Source organism: Peromyscus leucopus, chromosome 14 (genome assembly GCF_004664715.2).
Source record: "Peromyscus leucopus breed LL Stock chromosome 14, UCI_PerLeu_2.1, whole genome shotgun sequence".
Taxonomy (NCBI): Eukaryota; Metazoa; Chordata; class Mammalia; order Rodentia; family Cricetidae; genus Peromyscus; species Peromyscus leucopus.
Genome location: NC_051075.1, coordinates 45,359,391 through 45,384,255, shown reverse-complemented (window position 1 = coordinate 45,384,255; position 24,865 = coordinate 45,359,391).

The window sequence follows — 24,865 nt, the reverse complement described above, 5'->3', positions numbered from 1 at the left end:
TGTGACTGGGGTGTCTGTAGGAGGGAAGCAATACCATCTGTGTTTCACACAGACAGTGAGATCAAGGGCATACCGAAATGGACGGTCAAAAAGCTGAGGAGCTAAATGGGGAGGCTGCGGCACCTAGGAGCAGAGAGGAAGTCTGAAATTCTATAGTGGAAATATTGCACTTTTTTAAAAATTCGTCTGAATTGTTTTGTTGCTGTTGCTGTTGTTGTTGTTGGTGGTGGTGTGTGTGTGTAAGACTCAGAGTAGCCTCAAGCTCACAATCCTCCTGCCTCAGCATCCTGAGTGCCGACTCTGCAGGCATACACCACCACACCGAGATCACCTGTTGTTTTTGATGAGAGAGTCAGATCCCCAGAACAGGAAGGTGAAGATCATCGAACTCTCTCTTGGCCACAGGGAAGGACCAGACTCATGCAAGGTCATTTTTTTTTCTCTAGTGTTCAACCGACAAATGATCCCTGAGGTCCCTTTCCAGCTCATCATTCTATGGCTGTGGGCCTTCTCCTTAAGGAGGAAATGACGAAATGAGGAACAATCCTTCTCATCACAGAAGTGGGGGAGGGGGTACTGTTACTTTAACATCAGCATTATTTTTAGAAAATAATGTGACACAGGGAGAGCTAAGATCTTGTAAGATACAATCATAAGGAAATGTAAATAAGCAAACCCCGACACCGGGAATGATGGTCCTCCCTATCCCCGGCCAGAAGATGCCGAGGGCAGGGCCAGCACCAGATGCCCAAGAACTGCTGCTAGCTTAGCAGGCCTGCTCCCGGGTGACTGGGGTTTACAGGAGAACTGAGGCCTGAAGGATGCGGTTGCCACGTGCCATAATCAGGAGAGTTTATGGAGACCGGTTAGTACCACAGACTTTCGAACCTCCACTCGGACTAAGCCTTTCGGCCCGAAGCCCTGACTGCTTATCTAAAAGAGCCCGTCCTCTGCCTGGAAGTGACTGGAATGCCCGGCATCCATCAGAGCCCAACTGCCATCCGTGACAAGTACACTGGGCTCCTTCACACCGAGTAAATTGGTTTGACCTTTAGGAGGAAAGGGAAATATGTCACCTTCCTAACACGGATGATGGGAAGATGGCCTCTACAATGAACGATGACCTCACTGCACAGCTTCCCCCAGGAGGTGGAGAAAGGCCCCGGGTAGGGCTGGGACTGAAAAATTGAGGTCAATGCAAAAGCACACGGCGTAGAGTTTAATTCCCACAGGCTAGCCGGGATGGGACACTCTGGCGAGTCCCATTTCTCAGGATCTGATTTCTCTCTGTTCCTTCCAACCTCTCCCAGGCAGCCTACTGGCTTAGAAAGACACTATGCTGGATTTGGTAGACAGGCCAGTGCTCATGGAGGAGCCATCTGTGGGGATGGGACACAAAGGGGTGCTGTGGTTTGTGTTCCTAAGGTGATGCTTGTATGGACAGTGTCCCCCAGCTGGGCCTTGGTGGTGATGAAGGGAAACAGGAAGGTAAGTCCTTCCGGCCCCTCCGGCCCCCACCACAGCCCTTATCACGAGTTTGTCGTAGCCTTGTTTTGAAGACAATTCTAACGTGGGAGACATCTGCTCCCACTGACCAGCACAATTGCTTAGCTGATCAAGAAGGCAGCCTGGTGGGAGAAAACAGAGGACCAGACCTCCAGACAGGCAGCAGCATCTCAGTCAGGGGCGGCCTTGGGGCTCTGCCGGTGTGGCTGTGTGGCATCCTGTATGAGGAGGGCTCCCCGGAGAGAGGTTCTTCTGGTTTGGTGAATGGTTAGCAGCTGCCAGGAGGGTTCCAGAGCCGCGGAAACAAGACCGCTGCTTCCTCCCTCTGCCTACCAAATCCTCCCCGCCTCACCTCTTCCCTCCCGACTGCTCCCCGTTGTCTGTCCCTGCTTGGGACTCCTAATGGAACTAGTGTCCCCACACGTGCTGGCATCACTGAGCTGGGGGTGGGGAGCGATTCCGAGAGATAATCTAATGCAGTGAGCACTGGGGGTAGGGGTCACGAACCAGTGCCCAGCTAGGCAAGGTTAGTTAGCTAACCCGTGCCTTGCCTGTGGCACAGACAGGTTCCCGAGCCCACCGGCCCTCTTGGTCATGTGACACACATTGCCAAGTGTTACAAGCCTCTTCATCTCCTCTTGCCTAGACCGGAAGGGCTTCCAGAGTGAGCGGTCCAATCAGAGTTAGGAAGAAAGGCAATGCCAAGCCCAGCCTCCCTGTTGTTTCCAAGGAAAACCGAGGTGAGGTGTTTCCCACAGAGGTCCCCGCAGGCTCCGGAAGGGGTGGCTTCCCTCTTTCCCTTGCCGTTTTGTGGCTGTGTCTGGCTGCCTGTGTTTAGGGTAGTCTTGATGTTAGGCTCACATTCAAGGACCGTGGTCTCAGAATCTGTGGGTTTCTCTCCCATCTCCCAGCTACTGTAGAGATGGAGAAAAGTTCCCACCCGCAAGGTCTACTGAAACTTCCTGGATCTTATGAATTATCTCTCCCCACTAATGAGGGGAAATATATCCATCCTTCCTTTCTAGAAGAAAAGGAATGCATTACTGATAGCCGAAGAGAGAAAATAATAGTAATAGTTAACTTTCATTGGATGCCTACAAGCACTCCAAGTACTGTTCGGTCCCAATTAACAGAAAGCAGAGCTGCGATTTAAGCCCAGATGCCCTGATTCCACAGTTCCCTGTATAAACATGGTTTAGTCCTGTCTTAAACACAACACACAGGAAGAGTAATATATGCTCAGGTGTGTTCTTTTTCTTATCCCTATACCAGAATGCCTGAAAGAAGTAACTTAGGGAGGGGAGGAGGGTTAGCTTGGCTCATAGTTTAGAGCACAGTCCAGGGCCAGCAAGATGGTTCAGTGGATTGGTGGTGGTGGTGGTGGTGGTAGTTGGTTGTTATTTATTTATGTTTTTTTAGAAAGGCTCCCACTAGCCGGGCGGTGGTGGCGCACGCCTTTAATCCCAGCACTCGGGAGGCAGAGCCAGGAGGATCTCTGTGAGTTCGAGGCCAGCCTGGGCTACCAAGTGAGTTCCAGGAAAGGCGCAAAGCTACACAGAGAAACCCTGTCTCGAAAAACCAAAAAAAAAAAAAAAAAAAAAAAAAAAAAAGAAAGGCTCCCACTTGATAGCCCAGGCTAACCTGGAACTTACTATATATTCAGTGATCCTCCTGCCTCAGCCTCTTGAGTACTGGGATTTCAGGCATGAGAAGAGTTGTTCTTAACTGAGATGACAAAGCTTATCCTTCAATGTATGCAAATCATTTCACACACTTAATGGAGGGGGGACTATTGTAACACCCATGTTCAGCTAGGCCAGTGGCTGCGGGGTGTGAGCAGTGTTGGGGAGTCAATCAACATTCTCCGGGGGTGAATAGTCAAGGAAAACGTGTCCCCTCTAAACTCTTCTCTTTTATGCCCCTACAGCATAGGCACACAGCTACGCCCATAAAATGATGCAACATTGATAAAGCCCTTAAAATAGTGCAGAGAACTGAGTATATTCAGGGTAGATGGCAGACTGTGCAATCCGTGCTGGCAGAGAAATGGAAAGAGTAATATCCAAGCCCAAGACCTAAAGACAATCTCTCTTCCCTGCCAGTACTCAATCAACCTGCCAGGATGCCAACCTTGATGCGAACTGTCTTCTGCCATGGGCGCTTGTTTAGGCGAGGCCACTAGAAAGTTGAAAGCCTCCTACACTGAAATTATCTACCAGCTGCTAGAGGAGCTGAGATTAGAACTCAGAGCTGAGAGGAAAAAGAGGGAACTTTCTCTTATGCAAATAATCTACCCACTGAAGACCCTTCCCTGTTTCACCAATTAGGACTTAGAAAGATAAAGTAATAAAAATAAATAGATAAATAAATAAAAATAAAAATAAAAAAAAAAGATAAAGTAATTAGTCTAAGAACACATAGCAAGAAGTGAGGAATTTCGACTCTGACATTTAGACCTTTGCTGTGTTCCCAGTGCAGTAATGCTACACTGTTAGTAAACTCTCACTGCTGGAGATTACATGCTTGCTTGTATTTGTTTCTCCAGGTCTTGGTCACTCTAGGTGGTCTTTCATTCGACACCTCGACTGCATGAGTCAGGGCAATTAGCCACGGTTGCTGTAACAAACCACCTTCAGAATCCCGGAGATATAATACAGTAAAAGTGTGCTTCTCACTAACTAATATGACCATTAAATGCTGTTGAGCAATTCTCCTCCAGTCATTTACTTGGGGATCCAAGACTTGTCCAGATTCAGCTGTTTCAACTTTACACATAGCTGGGAGAGGCTATGGGAGTTTCGTAGTGAGGTGTAGAAGTATCACACACGTCACCCCACTGCTCAGAACTGAGTAGCAGAGCCATAACCTGACTGTAAAGGACAATGGAGCACATGGTTGGGTTAGTCAGACCTTTTGTTGTGATAAATACCCAAGAAAAATAGCTGAAGACATGGATGCATTTATATTGACTCATTGTTCCAGAGGCTTCGATCCATGGTTGGTCAGATCCATTGCTTTGGTCTGGGGTGAGCAGACTACCACAGAGCTTCTGCTTATCTTGTGGTAGCCTAGAAGCAGAGAGAAACAGGAAGGAGACATGGACAACACAGGTGTTTCAGAGGCAAGCCCCTCCTGGGCCCCCTCCTCTAATTCTTATCTCTGCAAATTCCCATCACCTTCAGGAACAGTCTCAGGAACCGGAACCAGAGTCTTCCACACATGAGCTCAGGAATGGGGGGGAGGGGTGGGGGTTTGAGGTAGTGGGGAGATGTTTCCTATTCAAATGATGAGTAGTCTTCCTGTGTGTACAGGAAAAAGAAACGGGATAGATTGCATTCATCATCCTCTTACACACTCATTGTATTAACCAGGATTCCCAAAGGAGGCACATCCAGATGGGGCTTTGAATGTGACAGGGATTACATTAGAATACGTTAAGGATGCTGAAGAATCCAGGGATCAGCAATAACAGACTCTCATACCACCCCTAGCTCTGGAACAAAGAGAAGAAACTATGTTTCCAGAATCCAGGCAGAGATGGAGCCAGGACAAAGCCTCCTGATGGGACCTATTGTGACAAGGGACCCATCCACTGACAGAGCTCCCACACCAGAGGGGGAAGGAGGTTGGGGAAGAAACGCCCTCATCTCCCTCACTATGCTTGAATCTGCTGCCTATCCTCCCTATGACTAAAGCCAACTGGAAGCCCAGACACAAGAGCCTGGGTGATAGATCCAGTGATCAGCCTCCCAGGGACAGAAAGGGCAGGCAGGGGACCCTGGGGATAAGGGTCCAGGGATCAAGCAGCTCACGTACCAACCATCCGAAGACCTCCACTCCCAGGAGATGTCATTCTCCCTTGACATTTGCCTTGTGTTAGCTACACACTGATGCCTATCTGCATCCACCCATTGATCCCAAGAAGCAGCCAGTGATAGCCGCATGCGGCCTATCCTCACCTGCCCCTGACGAACACTCATAATGTAATGGGATAGAATGCAAATTTATCACAAATCCTTAGTCATTCCCAATACGACTTTTTTTTTTTTTCTATCTCTAATGTAGAATCCAAAACGTTGTGTAGCAGCTCATGTCTCACTCCAAGTCCGGAATGCTCTATGAAAAGAGAAGAGAGGACCAAGGATCCTGACACTCAGCCCAGAATGACTCGGCCCTTCACCCTTTCCTATTGTCCGTCCTTCCATCATCCTGCTCTGTCCTCCTCCACCTTCAGCAACCACCTCCTGGAACCGCCATCCTCCTGGGCTCCGGGCTGACTGTGATTAACTGAGCAGATACATTCGCAGAAACCCGCCACCCTTGCGGGGCTCCGAGGAGCAGCTGCAGTAATTACAGTGAATTTCTGGAATGGAGACTAATGGTGCAGGTTCAGGTCTAAAATGCTTTTGATCCTCTTCATCATTAAAAGGCCATTAAAGGTACAACACATATATTACCAGGCATCAAATCTGCATTGATGTAAAAAGAAATTAGGCTGATAATTGTTCCCAGGGCCATTATCTCCAGTGAGTCAGGCCACGTGTCACCCCTTGTGGTCCTGCAGAGGGCTTTCATTGACCCTGAGCAGTTCCTTTAGACAACATTGATTAGACATTCCCTGTATGCCGCTCTAACCGGATGCCTGTGTGGGTGACTACCCCAGTTTAAACCGTTGACTTTGAAGGACTTGCCCTTTGGTTTACAGGCTGTGTACTGAGTGGGGAGGACCAAAAACCTCACAGGATTGGGAAAAAAAAAAACACCTAAGTCAGTAGTGGTAGAGATGAGAAATTCTGCATGACATAGTGACCCTAGCAACAGAGGCATGACCGTAATGTAACTGAAGAGGTCACAGAACCCAGTTGAACGCTTCATGTAAGTAAGTATTCACTCTGTGTCAGTTTCATTAAGATGCCCCACTACCCAAGGGATCTCCCTTTTAGGCCCCATATGAGGACAAGATTAAATCACCCACCCTTACTGGTTTAGGTCTTAACTACCTCCCCCTAGCTACCAACAAAGAGTTTCCATCCCGAAGACCAACTATCAGTTAAGCTGTCTTTATCCAGCCCCTTACATTCATATTCCTAAGCATCTGCCAGGGTTCCCAGCCTGTTCCTGGTAGATTTCTGCTGGTGTGACAAACACCAGGACCAAAATCAACCTGGGGGACTGAACGAGTTAATCACTACCATCGTGAGGGAAGTCAGGGCAGGAACTCAGGCAGGAACCGGGAGGCAGGAACTGAAGCAGAGACCTGGCAGAACGATGCTTCCGGGTTTGTTGTAGTTCATGCTTTGACCATCTTCTTCCACAGCCCAGGACCACATGCCCAGGGATAGCACTGCCCTCAAACAGCAACTGAGAAAATGTCCCACAGACATGCCCACAGGCCAATGTGATGGAGGCAATTCCTCAACCGAGGTTCCCTCGTCCCAGGTGACTGCAGTTGGTGTCAAGTTGACAAAACTGAACCAGCACACAGGCCTACACAGACCTCTGACCTGGTCCCTGATGGTCACCCACTGAACCTTATTTGTCACCCAGGTGTGAGACTGAGTAACAGTACCGGCCGGAGTCCTCACATTTTCAGGTTCTCCAAGATGGGAAAATGGATGCAGGAAGATTAAGACAGGAGAGTGAACTCTGGAATGGATGGGGTGTGGATTGCTCCAGAGGGAGACAGAGATAAAATAAACAGAGAGCCCAGGAGGAGCACACAAATCTTAGGGTCTAGACAAGACTATCTTCAGAATGAACCTGACCCTAGCACTGGGGGAAAAAAGATAAAAAGATGACAATCGGTGGTCTATGGTGAGGCAGCACCCCGCAGGGGAGCACAGGGCACAGGAAAACAGCTTACTTCAGGATCAGAGGAGTGAGAGAGGAAGAGGAACCGGCCACAGCCTCATAGTTGCCTCTCAGCATGCACCCAAGGACGTAAAGACCTTCCACTAGACTTTACCCCCGGTGTCTCCATACTCCCACAGTGCCATGGACTGAGGACCCAGCCTTTAACACATGCATCTTTGGAGGACACTTAGGGTCCAGTCAAGAGCAAGAGTGACGTGGAATGTGAAAGAGAAATCCAAAGGGGCATGGAAGGGGCTGTCTACATAAGCAGGGAGGTGAGCACAGCTTTATGTGCGTGCTTGCACACGCACTCACGTTCCCTGAAGGAGAGATAAGAAACGGTTAACACCGGCTGCCTATGAGAACTGAGAGGAAGATGGCTGAGGCCTGAGGTTGGAGGGAGGATTTTCGCTTTAATATTTGTAAGATGTTGAATGTGACTTCTCTATTCAAAACATGAAATGAAAGCAAATCATTCTGAGTGAATGTGGGAGGGAGCTATCATTTCTTGAAATTGTATCAGGTACTTGGCATATTATTTTTACTTTTACGTAATTTTTAAACTTAAAAAACATAATATAAGAAGTCTGAGAAACACAAATGCAAAAAAAAAAATGTCACCTATAATCTCAACTACTTTTGGAGAAAACGACAGTTAAAACTTTGGTGTAAAGTCTTTCATTTACTTAGCTGTTTATATATATATATAATATTATATATTATATAATATAATATATTACTGCATTGTTTGCTCCCTAACTTGTTTGTCTCACATCTCATCATACCATGAACATTTTCTCATGCCCACACTATTCATCTAAGAAATCATTTTAAGTCATTGCATGGTACTATTTCGTATGGATGTACCTTTTAAGTGAAATTGCTATTATATATATATATATATATATATACATATATACATATATATAAATGTTCATAACACACATATATGATTACTTTATAATTTCTGTCTTTTCCCGGGAGAATTATTACTCACGCTCACATGGATCACACACAGAATAGCTGTTAGTTCTCAGTAAGTCTGCCTCTACAGTTGGAGTCCATTCCCCGCTTCCCACACTGACTGGGTCAACTCTATAAAGCAGGCTCTCTGATGTGGTTGAATAGGATGATATCGGTGTTTTGAGCTGCTCAAGCATGAAGATGTCAAACAAAACACAATAGTGTCCTAGAGGTGGAAATAGAAAAGCTCTGTGTCACTAGAGTGGACAAGTCCCTCATCTCAGAGCTGACCTGAAGACATTGTGGTCAGGTCTACAGTACCTGCCCTGGAATAGCCTCTCTATGGGAGGAAAGAAGCTGGAATCACATTTCTGAGGACCTCTCTCCTCTGTGGTTCTGAGTTGTATTATGTCAACGAAAAGCACTTATTCAAGATTGAAAGCAGAAATCTGTCTCCCTCGGTGATAAATGGAACAAACGTACAGGCAGATAGCAACTGAGGTTTTCGATGGCTTCTGGATGAGCTTCTGCAAATCAACTGCCTTGGCTGTGCAAACAGCTGAGCCTGGAAGAAGCTTCCTCGGTGTTGGTGGTGTTGGTAACACCAGATGGCTGGTGTTAACTGCCAACTTGACAGAATCTAGACTCACCTGGGAGCTAAGTCTCTGAGTGTCCGCAGGGGATCATCTTGATAGTGCTAATTGAAGTGGGAAGATTCATCTCATTTGAGGATGGACCTCTCTGGGCAGGGGGTCCTGGACTGTATAAAATGAAAGAAGTGAGGCAAGTCTGTGCTCATGCCTGTTTCTTGACTGTGGATGCAATGTGGCCAGTTGCTTCAAGCTCCGGCTGCCCTACTTCCCCCGCCAGGATGGACTGTACATTAAACCTGGAGCTAGAATAAACCTTTTCTCCCTTAGGTTGATTTTGTCAGAGAACTTTCTCATGGTAAGAGGAAGTCTGGGACACTAAGGCAGTTTGGAATCCCAGCATGTCTGCATTTTGCAACCTCTAGCAACGACTTGTTAGGCCTTCTTTCCATCAGCTTAGCTAAAGTTTGTTCAAGTCTCTACCTTTGAAATCTTTCTCTTTGCAATACCAAGGTCATCTTCCATCTCCTGACCATCCCCTTTAGATGAGGATACTTGGTAAGTATCAGGAAAAATATCTATTATCTCCCCCTCCCCTGCCAAAGTTTTACACACCAGTTCAATGTCTCCAGACTTGCCTCTGGTTGGGTCATTTTCTATTAACATTACTCTCGTCCAATAGGCTTTGAAACAGGTACCTGGATGGTTGGTTCCAAGAATCACAGATAACACAGCGTCATCAGAAAGTATGAGATCAAAGCCCCAAAGCCAGGAGTGGAGGAGGGTCACAGGAAGCTGAGGGTTGAGGAGAACTTGGAGAGTCATGGGCAAATAAGACATGCTTCATTCACTGACACACAGGCTGCTATGCAGGTAGATGCCAGCGGGCATCCAGACATGACAGTATACGCAGGCCACACACAAGTGGGTACAGACACACAGACACACACAGATCAGCACACAGGCCACATGGAAGTAGGCACGTAGCCTACAGGTCGATTCACACAGAGGGGACAGTGAAAGCTTTCACCTCTGACCTCCAGGCCATATTTACACAGAATCACACAAAAGTAGCATTTTGCCAGGAATAGTCATATATTTGGTTATGTCATTGTTTACTTTTGGGTTCGCCGAACATCCAAAGTCAATCGGGTTGTTGTTGTTGTTGTTTTTTCTTTCTTTCTTTCTTTCTTTCTTTCTTTCTTTCTTTCTTTCTTTCTTTCTTTCTTTCTTTCTTTCTTTCTTTCTTTCTTTCTTTCTTTCTTGAGATTCAGCCTTAGCCACCTTGGACCACACTGGGTATCTGTACCAGTGCTGTGTTGTCTAAACACACACTGGCCTGGATAGCCTTCTGTCCTCTTCAGAAAGGCAGCTAGAATAAGCAACAGCTCAAGTCACAGTGCACCAACAGCCATGCCAGCCACGTTTGTCTCTCCTGTACTTCATCTAACACATATGGAAAAGAAGACCATTGCCCCTCTGTGGATGTCTCCCTCCCTCTACGAGTTATTCCTCAATGGTGTTTCCATGGTAACATATGCACTTATTACACTCCGGCCCTCAGATATGAAAACCAATTACAGTAACTTGAGCTGCCCCTCCATACCGTGATCTTCTTAAAGGAAGGTGGGACCTACTTACCAATCTTCTCATGCAGCTGCTTATAGACGGGATCACTTAATAGAAGTTTGCGAGTGAGTAAATGAAATGAGCGGCTTTATGTTCCCCAGGGCTCTGTTTTTAGTGGCTGATTTCTGGATCATATTTTTTTTTCCACTTAAAATGGGAATTCTGAGTTCTGTTTATATCCCGGAAGGTAAATTGTATTGAGCACATTAATTTCCTTAACGTTTAGCCAATGAGCCCTGGCTAGGGTCATGAAGTGCCACATACTTCTCTTTTATAGAATGTAAAATTGTGCGGATGCAATTATAATTATTTAAGGATCACACCTGCTATTGTGAATAATGCTGGAATAATCACAGGAGTGCATATATTTATTTGAGATACTGACTTCATGTCTTTTGGATATATGCCCAGAATTAGAATTGCTGGATCATACAGTAATTCTTTTAATTTTTTTTTTTTGGAGGAGGAATCTTTCATAATTTTCTATAGTTGAAGTACCAACTTGTAAGGCCGCCTATAGAGCACCAAGGTTCCCTTTCCTCCACATTCCCCTCAACAATAATCTTTTGAATTTTTGATAGTCGTCATCTTAAAAGGTATGGGGTGACATCTGACTATGACCTTGATTTATATTCCTCTAATACTTGGTGGTGCTGGAAACATGTTTATATATCTGTTGGCCCCTCCTCTGTCTTCTTTGGAAAGTGCCATTGGCTCCTTTTTATTTTCGTTTTGCTGTTGAGTTATATGAATTCTCTATGGTCTGTTTTAGATTCCATGCCCCTATCAGATACGTAGTTTGCAAATACTTTCTTTCCTATGTAGATTGCCTTTCCAATTTGTTGACTGCTTTTTCTGCTGTACAAAAACGCATTGCAGGATCGTTCCCACAGCCAGGATATGGAATCCTGCCATTCTGACAGCATGGAGAAAGCTATGCCATTATGCTAAGCGAAATAAGCCGAAGTGAGACAGACGCTGCATGATCTCACTTATAAGAGGAACTTCAAAATATGAAACTCATAGGAATGGAGAAGAGCATTTTTTAAAGGTGCTGGAGGACTAAATAAATGGGATTTTAGTGGGGAAAAAGGATAAGATGAACAAGTTTAGGATATCTAAGGTGTAGCCCGGTGACTGCTGCTAATGAAAGCTGCAGTTTGCTAAGAGGGGTAAATCCATGCTTTTTCCACAGAAACAAAGTGCGGTAAGTAGTGAGAAGACAGCTGAGATACCAAATATTAGTTGACTGAAGTAATTATTTTACGGTGTATATGTATATCGAGGCACCATGCTGTCCACCTTCCATATACCTGGGCCTTACGTTTGGTCATTGGTGAAACCTAACCATCTGAATATGGTTATCTTCCCCTCTGCATAGAGGAGGAAATGGAGACATGGAGAGCTATGTCCTTTGCCTAAGGTCACATACTCAAATTTTAGTTGTTATTTATATCCCCAATAAAACTGCAAAATGTAAGCAGATTAAATATTTATATATATTGTATATATGTATATGTGTATGTGTGTGTGCATATATGTGTGCATGTATGCATATATGCATAAAGAAAAGGATTAAAGGGAACAGATAAAAGGAAAAGTTAATCACATGGGGATTTTTTTTTATGTCTGGCCATAGGTAATCTTATTCTTTTCACTTTTGTAAGTGTTAAACTGTGTAGTCATAAGTGTTGTTTTAAAGATTGCTTCAAACCTTGATAGCATGGTTTCCTTGTTTCCTCATCTGCATTATGAGGTTAAACTCCTCTCCCTTTTCATCCCCCATGTATACTGCTAGCAAATCTGGTTTTACCTTTAAAACATTCACCAAACAGGACCCTTTGTGCCCCACCATTACCACTCTGAGCCAGCAAAACACGGTCCCTTACACAGACGACAAATTATGTGCATGGCAACTCCAAGAGCCTCAAACGCGGACAGGGCATCTATCCTGTGCAGTTCACACCAGCACTGGGTTCTGTTTTCCATCTAGTAGGTCATGAGGGAATTTAGGGAGATGTGTGCAATTTGTTTCCACCGCAGAGATGAGGAAACTGAGGCTCAAAGAAATTATGTCATTTGTTTACCGTCCGTGCAACTAGTAAGGGGCATAATTAGGATCTGATCCCTGATTTTTGGCCTAAACTCTGTCCTTAATCCTCGAACTCTATGCCCATTCCCAGATGAGTGCAGTATTCTCCAAGGAATCTCCCTGTTGCTACCTCTGTTCATAGTATAAGGTGTGTGTGTGTGTGTGTGTGTGTGTGTGTGTGTGTGTGTGTGTGTGGTTTTGCTAGGATGGCTGGCCAGCCAGGCCCCGGGATCCACCTGTTGCTGGCCCACACCTCAGGAGTAGTGGGGTTATAGATGTGTACTGTCGCGCTCAGCATTTATATGGGTGCTGGGGGTTCATGCCTACAAGATTGGCGCCTTACCCACGGAGACACCTCCCCAGCAACCATCTCTACATAAGTAGTTTTACTATGTACGTCAGAGCATGCCTTTACTTGCTGACAGCTCTGCAGACCATCCCATCCCTACAGGTTCAGCCCACACGCTGGTGTGCACGATTGTGCACCATCCAAACCTCCACAACTTTGCCTCTTTACTAGCTGCTCTCTTTTCCAGCCAGAATAGCATCCTTGTTTTTCAACAGCCCAGCCATGCCCTGGCCTCAGATCCTTTGTGTCTGCTATTGTTCTTCCTGGGATGCTCTTTGTCTTCTCGGCCTCTTCATTGTGTGGACTCTTGCGGCTTTTGTTCACGCATCATTTTGTAAGGGAGGTCATCGCTGACTAGCCTGTTTAAGATGTTAGCCCTCTACCACAGCAGAGTGCTCTTTGTGGCCCTCTCTGCTGTGTATTTCTTATCATTTCATACACTATAATTCCATGTATTCATTTATTATTGGTCTTTCTCCTTGATCATAAGTTCCAGGAGGACAGGAAATTTTCCCTTTCTTCTGCACTATCTTTAAGACTTCCAGCTGTGTCTGGTATATATAGCACCTGCTTAAAAAAAATATCCACTGGCTTTCCATGGCCTCTGCTATTCCTAGTAACATCTCAGAAAGAGCAGCGAGCGCTACTTTGCATCTGGGCAAGCTATGGGCAGCAAGAACTGACAACTACCAGCTTGTGAAGAAAAGGGAACAAGGATGGGAGAGGAGAAGAAAGCTGGGGTGAGGAGTGGGGTGCTCTGGGCCGCTGGACATAGCCCATCTCAGCTGGAGCTACTGCCTTATTAATACTTATCTCTGCATTATTAACCACACTGATGGGTTATGCTTTTGAAATTGCTTTAAAAGTCCAATTGTTCTGTCAAAGGCTTTTACCTTTTGGTTGGTGGTTGCTACCACGGAGTGCTTGGAATAGACTTCCCTGAACTCCACGGAATGGTCCAAATCTGTGGGATGGATGGATGTTGGGTTCCAGAAGGCCTCTAGAGGGAGAGTCTGACAGCAGATAACAACCTCAGATAGCTGTTTTATTTTAAGAATGGGTTTTGTGTCACAATTCAGAGGGACCTGTCTTGGGATACCTGACAGGGAGGTAGACTTGGGATACTTGAAGGGAGGGCTTCAAGTGGTTTTTAAAAAGTTCAGGCCCAGAAGGCCAGAAATTGGAGTGAGTGACCAAAGAAATAAGAGTTGGGGGAAATCCACTCTAAAAGAATCGTCAGAGCAGGTATAGTAAAGAGCTCCCGTAATCCTAGCACTCTGGAGACAGAAGCAGGCAGGAGGGCCACGAGTTCAAGGCCAACCTAACTCCACAGTGAGTTCCTTGGGAAAGTAGGGAGGAATTCAGGCACCCACATTCAGAACCTGAAAGGCCTTTTTCCCTAGGAGGGCACGAAGGGAGTTGGTAGGGGCATTCACTCGCTCCTGTGTTCTGCCAGCTTACTTGGACAGGTGTGTAAGGAGGGGCAACCCCAATGGCAGATGTCTCTTCCCCCCAACCCCTTCTTCCTTCTCCATGCTCCATCACTTGCTAGCTACGTGAGCTTCGTAATTTATATTCTCTGGGGTTCTGCTTCCTCATCTATAAAGCACAGTCTATTAATGCCTAGATGAGGGGATTATTGTGTAGACTGAGATTAAACGTGTGCGAAGCACATGGTAGATATTCAATAGGCAAGTGCTGGCAGGCGGCAGCCATGCTGTGGGGATCAGCCACTGCAGTAGGATTGAAGCGGGGTATGGGGCAGGGGAAATGGCCTTCAGGCAAAAAGCAGGTATTTTGAGTTAAGGCTTAATACCAAGAGAGAGGTGACTGGCTGCCCCTTCAACCCTGTCCTGCCCCTTGGCCCCCTTTTCATCACACATATCCGACACACTGCCCTGCACTGCCCCATCTCACATCCTTTACTCTACACCCTATGAAAGCAGCTAAAGATGCAGATGTCACGGCCCCTTGGAGCTCAGTCTCATTGCCAACCCCAGAAGCATTCAGCCCCATGCTGGCCAACAAGACAGCGGGGATATATAAATGTTTAAGTGTGGTGAGATGGTTAGTTTTAATTGTCAACTTGACACAGTCTATAATCACTTGGGAAAGGAGTCTGTCTAGTTGGGGTTTCTGTTGCTGTGATGAAACATCATGACCTAAGCAACTTGGGGAGGAGAGGGTTTATTGAGCTTACCCTTCCATGTTAGAGTTCATCATAAAGGAAGTCAGGACAGGAACTCAGGCATAGCAGGAACCTGGAGGCAGGAGCTAATGCAGAAGCCACGGAAGGGTGCTGCTTACTGGCTTGTTCTCCATGGCTTGCTCAGCCTGCTTTCTTATAGAACCCAGGACTGCCAGCCCAGGGATGGAATCACTCACAATGGGTTGGACCCTCCCCCATCAATCATTAAGTAAGAAAATGCCTTATAGCCAGATCTTATGGTGGCATTTTTCTCAGTTGAGGCTCCTTCCTCCTCAACGATGACTCTAACTTGCGCCAAGTTGACATAAAAGTAGCCAGTATGAAGTCTTAATGAGTGTCAGGTTGGCCTATGGGCACTGTCTTTGAGTAATTATCTTGATTATATTAACTGAGGTTGAAAGACCTGCCCACTGTAGGTGACATCATTCCCTAGGCACAGGATCCTGAACTGTGAAGAGTTAAGACCGCAAACTGAGCATTCGCATGTCCACATTTATTATAGATGTAAGATGGTGGACAAGCTTCGGCCACTGTGCTTTCATTCCAGTGATGCCCTGTGTCCTGGAACTGTGAGCTAAAATGAATCCTTTATCCGATAAGTTACTCTGGCTAGGGTATTTTAATCACATCATCGGGAAATGGCACTAAGTCACGGCATTCCATTAATAAAGAGAAGTGGCCAGGTGATATATAAGTCAGCTCAGGAGGAAAACAGCACCAGAGAAGCCAATGACAGAACAGACTGTAAGATAGACACAAGAGGCTGTGGAGAAGGTGTTGAGAAGGGTGGGGGGACAGGGCGGGTTCGAGTCTTCGCCTCCATCACTACCTTGAACGGTGGACACAGCACACGCTGAGGATGCACTCCCAGGTTCAAATTCTGCCTCAGACACGTGAAAGTTGTTCACACCTGGGAATAGCAAACAAGAATACACCACCATCGAATCGCTGTGCGAGTAAGGTGTTGTAAGGAGCCGGTGCTATTCCAGGAACACAGCGGGCGCTCTGTAGAAGTCGTTTTCTTTTTCATGTCCTGAATTCTTACAGCCTCGCAGTCATGCCTGTCAGAGATCCTCTGCACCCAGCCTAGACTCTGCCTCGTCCTCATTTTAGGGAAAAGAGAGGATGGTGCCGACACTGTGGGAATCACCTGTGGTAGGCCAGGCCCAGGGAAGACAAAGATGAAGGAGACGTGGGACCTGAAGTAGCCACAAGTCGAGAGGGAGAGGCAGCTGCATCTACCACTGTCATAGTGGTGAACCAGCCGAAAGTGGGAAATCTATCCCGATGTCAAAGACTGCTGTTCTCTGGTAACTCATCAAACCGGGGGCGTGGTATGGGAAGGACATCACCACTTATGCCAGAGGTCTGAGCAAGATGCTGCCAAAGTACAGAGAAGAATGAAGAATTCTGAGAGGTGTCAGTCACGGGGAGGTGCCTCACCAGAGTCACAAGGGCAAGATCGAATGCAAAGTCACCTTTGCCGAGCACTCAATGCCAGGTTCTGTGTATTTTGCAGGTATTAATGCATCCAAATCCTCACAGAAACCCTGCGAGGAAATAATATTGCTCATGATGCAGGATATTCATAGATTTAAGGATGAGGTCATGTGGTTTGCCATGGCAGGGCTAGAGTTTGAGTCTAGACTCCTTGCTCTTAACCCCTAATGCCTCTCTGAATCTTGAAGACGAATATAGTGGGCAGCCTCCTCCCCTAGTAGACTAATAGACATTACGTCATCCATCCGGCCATGCCACTTTCTTTTTGCGTCTACTTTGTGTAAGACTCTGTAAGAGTCAGAAGCACAGGACCTGTGGAAGGAGCAGCAGACACAGCCCCCTTACTCCACCTGTGAGCTGTTTTGCTAGGGCTGTCTTTGGCTTTCAAGCCTAGAAAGTGGAATGGTGGGGGCTAGGAGAGCCAGCCACGCTTCTTTATCACCTCTGGTCCTCATAGGCAGGAATGGTGGACGCTGGGACGTTCATGACATCAAGTAGCTCCAACGGCTCTCTCCCTTTTTCTCAGGATTGAAACAGAGTTCTCTGCTTGCCATCTTATACAGAGCAGATAAAGTGGGATTCGTCTCATAGAAGAGGGATTTGGCGTGTAGAGCCCCACACAACCAGTGTTCTCTTTATCCCCCCAATCTTCTCATGTAGCTCTTAAACATCCCTATGAATGCAGTTGGAAAGCTCTGACTTGGGAAGAGAACTGGTAAAGCTCTCCCCTTAGTGCCGCCGCTGGCTGTTGAGAGTAGGTAGTACCTCCAGCAGGCAGGTAGGGGCAGACAACATGGGAAGAACACGTGACTCCTGCCCTAATGCACTCCGGCTTGGGGGGGGGGGCAGGGAGAAGGATCGGGAAGAGCAGTCAGACTAGAGGGGCAAGGATGGGAGGTGCAGGTGGAGCACACGACAAGTATTTTCTACCGGACCAAGTGCAGGACAGACCGAGGTTGAAAGAAGGAAGTCTGAGAAAAATCATTCCGCCAACAAAGCCCTGACGATCGGGGGTGCAGTCGTTAACTCGGCTTTCTCGATAGTGCTTTCCGGGGGCAGGGGACAGGCAGACTTCCGGGCTTTCCCTGTATCGTTCACTCCTCCACTTCTGCTGATGACACACCCTGTGCCTTGCAGTGCCCAGCCCTCACGGTGAAGTCAGCCACACAGAGCCAGTATGGAAGGCCGAAGAGACGGCTCGGCTCAGGAGACAGGAAGCTTGGGTTTGAACTTGGGCTCTGTTGCTTGGAACTGTTGAACTGAGGCAAGTTCCTTATTTTCTTACTTTCCTCTTCTTCAGCATTGGAACAAGGGGAGTTTCTCTCTTGTTGGCTTGTGAGGGTGGAATTAACTAATGCAGGCAAAGCACTTAAAACAGCTCCTCACACATAATGACCACTTGAGAGATGCTATTTCCATTATCATAGCATTACCAACCTCAGAGGTGGTTAATTAGCACCTTGGAGTCCCTAAGAAGTCAAACGACTACTCAGGGTCTCCTTCTGGTTCTGAAGTACCTATGCTTAAAATCTGGTTTGAAGATTATGGGCAAGTCAACACTGTACGTAATAACCGCAACTGTTAAAAGCTAATCTCTGTCATGTCATCGTCTACTACATGTGTGTCAGTAGAGGGGAGGTCGTGATTCCGCCTCTTGAAGGAATTCCAAAGTCCCAGCTCATTCACTTAGGCTCCAGCAATCTGGGGGAGCTTGGAGATCTTCACTACATTTTCCCCACCCAGCCTAGAGGCAGCAAGGAGCAAAAGCAGAGGGGATCTTCCAAGACTCAGGCATGCTAGAGGCGTCTATGATGCTCCATGGTTAGAACTTAAGTCACATGGTCTGGCCACAAAACTCAATGTAGCTATGTGCTCAGGAAAAGGATGCTGCTTAGCTGGGTTGATGCCAGGCTTTGCCACTCTTTTGATATTTTGCCATGCTTAATTCAGGTACCAATGAAAATGCATTGTTTTGAAATACTGAATAGAAAAGTAGAGAAAACACTGTGACAGACTTCCATGACATCTTGCTCTGCTGTTTTCAGCTGGGGCCAGTCTTATCTCATCTACACTTCCATCCAACTCTGTCTTCCTTCTGTGTTGCTTTAAAGCAAATCCAAGACACAGTATCATGAGATTTTTAATTATTTCAGCACAATGCATTTCTAGAATTTGCTAGGTGCCAATCACTGTACAAGAATACAATTAAGTGGGTTTTTTGTTTGTTTGTTTGTTTGTCTTTAAGCTGCAGACAAGTGAGTGGCCTACAAAGTAAGGTTTATTGAGGCTAAATCATGGTAGGAATAGAAAGCAGCATTCTTTTCTTATTTGGTTGGATAATATCTTGATTTCCAGTGTGGATTAAAAAAAAAATCATCCTTGGGGCAATGAGATTATTCAGTGGGGTAAAGGTGCTGAGTTCAGTCTCTTGTATTTCCATGGTGGAGAGAACCAGTTCATGCAGACTGTCTTTTAACTCCACTTGTGTGAGGTGGCATGCTCACCCTCCTCACACAAACCAAATGTAATGGGAAAAATTACCCTGAAAGCAGCTGGCGATAATAACCGATGGCCTCGCTTTTCGTGACCTCCCTATCTTAGCAGACGCTCGAGCATCTTGACTCTTCACACGGCTACCTTGAGGGTCACTCTGGCTCGAAAGCTCTGGGCAGCATGGTGCACGGGCTCACCTGTCTGCAGAGAAACGTGATAATGGAATGGCTGCTGAGAGAGGCCAAGAGGCCCTTCCTGGCCCAGATAGCTCTAAGGGCGTCCACTAGGCAAGGACTTCAGGCTTAACTCTGTCTTTTCTTGGAGATGGAAATGATTAAGTGGTCTCTAAGGGTTTAGAGGCAGAATCTTAATAAAAATGAAACTGAGTGTTGACAGTTCTGCTGGTTCCAAGTTTTCTCTGAATGGAGCTCGGGACAACTTAATGGGTCACTAAACTTGCCCAAGATGCTGTGTTATATATCACTACCATCACAGCTAGGCAGACAAAGTCAGGATAATCACTGTCTGCATTTCCCACCCTTCAGTCTCTTCCCCTTCAAGTGTGGAGAGTGGGCTTGGGCATGAGACAAGCGATCACTAGGTAAAACTAAAGCCTGACCTGGGAACTGTGTGTCCATGCACACATCATTTCTATACCAACTTTAGTTTCAGAACAGTTACACTCGCTGAAGTACATGCAGGGGAATAGCTTCTGCTCTGCTCTGTCTTGCTAAGGAGAATGGAATTGCACCCAGAGTTCTTTCTGCTTTTAGCAACTGTGTAAGAAACAGTTCAAGTGGCCCTAGTAATTTAGCATCTCTATGTAGTGCACAGGCCGAGCTGGGAGTGGACATTGGAAGACCTAGAGAGGCAATGAAGACAAGTGGAGACTCAGAGGGGTTGAGCCCAGGTACATGTTTGAGCCTACCAACTCAAAATCCTCAGTTTCTCTTTCCACCTGTCTGGTTTCTGTTATGATGGGTGAAGAAAGCAGAAAAAAAGTATAAAATGCTGTTCCAAGATGGTTAAAGAATGAGGTAAGATGTGAAACAACTTGAAAACATAGTTGAAAAGACGTCCACCCACACAGTAAGCTTGGGTGATTAAACGTCAATAGATCAAATACCGCCAAGGAATGGAACCTGGTCCCAACAGTTTGGCTTCTTACTGGATAAGGAAGACAAAAGACTGAAAGCTGCAAGGGCAGATTTCTGAATCAGGCAGTCTCGCTGCAGGCCTTGATTCACTTGGCCACTTAGTAAGCATTTGTCTTGCATGTAATTTAGTTCAGAGCTTTCTAGTCATGAATAGATTGAGGGTGTGTCATCAAATGAGGTTGGCTGTACATTTTTATGATAGTTAAAGCAATTTTATAATGATTCAATATTCTGTAAGATTGAAATACATTTGAATAGTACATGACTCGCTTGGAGACTTCTTGAATACAGTATTTGCTGTTTTGTTGCATAATGCTTTTTATATCTAGTGTCCATTGTGGGAGCAGTCTGGTGACATTTACCCTTCCTGATCACCCTAATCAAATTAACAATAGAGAAGAACTGAAAATTTTACCATCCCTTGTACACGCCCCAAGTCCCCTCATTTGGCCCATAATAGAATATTTTGTCACGTCAAAAATACTTATGTCACCTGAAAAATTGGAATAAAAGTACTCACAGAGTACTATGCGGTAAATATGTAAGTCACTGGAACGTAGTGAAGAAATAATAAAAACAGCTGTTTTCTTATATACAAGGTGGGGACAGTAACACCTAATGACAGAGCTCACTGGAGATGAGGCAAGTGAGGTAATGCATGCTAAGTATGTCTGGCACATAGCAGGCGGTCCAGGAGAACCGTCTGTGCTCCGATGAGCTCAAATGTGCATAGCTTGTGCAGTTGATCTTACCCTCCCAGGGCAGTTCATATGTGCACATCTTTGTAGCTAGAATCCTTCTGAAAGTGGCCTAAATTGTATTCTTCTCTTTAGGACTACTGTAGTTCTAGAGCTGTAGAAATTGTCCAAAACTTGAGTGGTAATTGATTTTGCAAAACTGTTAGCCTTTACAAAGCAATTTTATGTCTACTTTCTCAAAACAGCTTGCAGTCTCGGATGTAGCTAAGTTGTTAAGAGTGCTTGGCTAGCACGCATAAAACCCTGGGTTCAGCCTCCAATAAAAGCAGGCGTGGTGGTGCACACCTGCAATTCCAGCACTAGGAAATGGAAGGAGGAGGATCAGAAGGTGGTCAATTTTGGTTACATAGCTCATCCATTGCTAACCTAGGACACTCAAGATTGTCTCAAAACAAACTACAGTATAACACCCCCCACAAAAAAATGTTGAGTTCCTGTCATCATAAAGTAAGAAAACTAAGACCTAGCCAGAGTGTGAGGCTTGCCATTGGTCAGCAGCACAGATTTCAAGTCCAGCCTCATTTTACCAAGACACAGTACAATAGAGCTCTTGCATGTGGGAGGAGGGCAACAGATGCTGTAGACATTGTAGATCTATGTTTATTATGCGATTTCCTAGTGGACAGTAGTAAGGCTTTTGTCTATGATATTTATGTTGAGAGGCATCACATTGATCAGTAAAGGCTACAATATACTACTACTACACTGTAATTTTTGTCTTTCATGACTCAGTATTTTGGGATTTTGAGCTCCTTTGAATTATGGATTCTAATCTAAATGATACAACAAGTTATAGCAGGGGTCACAGCCATTCAACTGTACTGTTGCAGTTGGAAAGGCGGTACAGATACAGCATAGTGAATGGGCACTCTGTGTTCCAGTAAAACTTTATAAAAACAAGAGGTGGGCATAGCACGCCAATTACTGACTTACAGAATTCTGATCGTTTGACATATGAGTTTCTCGAAAGAGAGCAGTAGTTCAATCAGACTGAGCCTGCTGCTGCAGAGGCTGTGAACCAAACCTGAAACGAGAGCCTCCTGATTTTGATCCACTTGTTCTTTGGACAACAGATACACACTTAGCCTTGTGACCTATCAACACCAGTTACGTTTGTGAGGTACATTTGTGAACAGTTTCCAGTGTTTGTGGCTATAACTTAGGAAACCGTGAAACGATCAGAAGGGATTCGGGAAGAACTTTTTCAGTCTAGTTCAGGGGTTATTAACCTGTGCAAACCGTCACATTTTACTGCCTTTTGACTGCTTTATATATTTCATGTTTGTTTGTTGTTTTATTTTTTCAACATAAAGTTTCTCTGCGTAACAATCCTGGCTCTCCTGGAACTCACTTTGTAGACCAAGCTGGCCTTGAACTCAGAGATCCCCCTGCCTCTGCCTCCCAAGTGCTGGGATTAAAGGCATGTACCACCACCACCTGGCTTCATGTTTTTTGTTTTTTAATTATCTGCTGTAGTTCTTTTTAATTTTTTTATTAATTTTACATACCAACCACAGATTCCCCTCTCTTCCCTCCTTTCACCACCCCCTCCCCTCCCCTGCCTCCTCTCCTCCAACAGGGTAAGTTCTCCCACAGGGGGACAGCTAAGGTATATTCAGTTGAGGCGGGATCAAGCCCCTCCCCGCTTTATCAGGCGTGAGCAAGGTGTCCGGCCATAGGTAATGGGATCCAGAAAGTCAGTTCAGGCACCAGGAGTAGATTCTGATCCCACTGCCAGGGGCCCCTCAAACAGACCCAGCTACACAACTATCTCCCATGTATCTGCTGCAGTTTTAAAAATCTGAAGAGCGTACACAATAAATAGATCTTGTTTGCCTAGGAAGACAAAGATGTGGTCACATTATGCCCTTGAGACAGTAATCAGCTGATGCTGAACCATTACTGCTTTCTTTAGACATGTGAGATCCAACTAGACAATCTGCAAACCCTGAATAGGACTAACCAATTATTCCATAGATGAAGAATATGAAGTTCTGGAGAAGTTTCACCCAATCACATTAAGTCTCATTCAGGGACAATGGTGAGCACTATAGACTTTATCTTCGAGGTCTGAGGTCCAAGGACATGGCCTGCACTTACAGGTTCTCTGAATGAGAAACACCACCAGTGGTCATTTGCCTTTGTCCCACTTCCTTCCATTTCCTTTACTTAGCTAGAAAGTCTTAGTGGCTGTCATCCTCTACAGAATACTAGCTAGGAACACAAAGCCCATCATTCCTCAGGCTGCTGACCACACCCACAGCCTAAACTATTTGTGCTCTGGGTACAGAGTGATGCACATTCCCGCCTCCACAGAGGCTCCCATACCCAGCTGGGTTATGAATCAACATGCTCTCGTCAATGGCCTTTTCTCTACCCACACGGCAGTTAGGAAACAACAGCCTCTAAAGGACAGTGACGTGGGAGGAGAGGTTCCTGAGAACAGTCACTGACAACAAAGTTCCTTGTGGTAGGAGGTCACAGGAGACCTGAACTCTTCCTAAAACCTTAAGTGGCCCATGGACAGAGCCTTCATTAGATTGTTTTCTGAAAGGTGTAGGGGTCTGTCTAGATGGACATGGCTTCACATAAAATGTTCCCATGGAGTGTGGTGACACTGATTTATAAAACTCTTGGGAATGTTGAGTTTAAATGGGCATACAGAGGGCCCAGCTTCACCATGTCTCGGATCCACAAATCACCTTATCTATAACTCTCCAAGGAGTTAATTGTATTTATATCTTACAGATGTCAACAATAAAATTGTGGTCCCTGTAAGTAAATAGGCATGTGCATGACATGAGAAATGGACTAGTACAAGGGAACCATTCTCATGAGGTCATCCTTCATAAAGGTGGTAGCATTACAAAACCAAGGTGGTCTTGAGGACAAAAAGAATGAAGAGCAACTGGAAGAGGTACACTGAATAGCTCAGGAGGCCAACAGTCAGAGATTTTGATTTGTACTAACAAGAGAATGCAGTCCAAGAACAGGTTGTTGAACATGTATAGCACCGGTGACAGTTGAAGACAAGAGGACTTTTAAAAGTCTGTTTCTTTTCTGCCTTGGAACAGCTCCTCCATGTTTCTATAAGGGAAAATGCTGCCAGGAACCAGTAATTATGAAATTTCCTTTAAAAAATTCCCTAGCGCCCGTATCCAGCATAAATTAAGGTGTCATGGCCAAGTTTGCAAATTCACCAATCTCTAAGCCTCACATCTATTCTGCAACTCTACTGAAGCTACTGAACAGTCTCTTGGTAGCACAAAGGACTTATCGGGCAGTGGACTGTGGCCAAAGGGGTTCCTTTTCTGTTCCTTAACCCTCACGTCTCACACCGGAGCTGTTCATCTTTATTTAATGGGGATCGAGGAAGTAGGCTCGAATAAAAAGAAAAGGGAAAACTAAAGGTCACCGAGGGAAGCTACTGGCCTTATATATTTGGATCCCAACAAAACCCGGGTTTGGAGCCCTTTCACAATAGGCCTCAACTTTTTCAGAATCTAAGTCAACATTAGACTTGAGTGAAAGATCAGCAACGCCTTGATCCATCTCTGTTAACTGCTTTGCCACTGATATGCAGAATTCTGTTATCCACATTCAATACTCCAGGGGTAGTAATGTGATTCCAGGTAAGCCTTTTGAAAAACAAGTCATTCAACAAGGAAAAGATCCAATCTTACTCTAACCTTAATAGGGTTTCTAAGTACCAGGTCCTCATGGACAAGGTGCCAGGTGGTGAAGACATATCAGCCTTCCCAAGAAG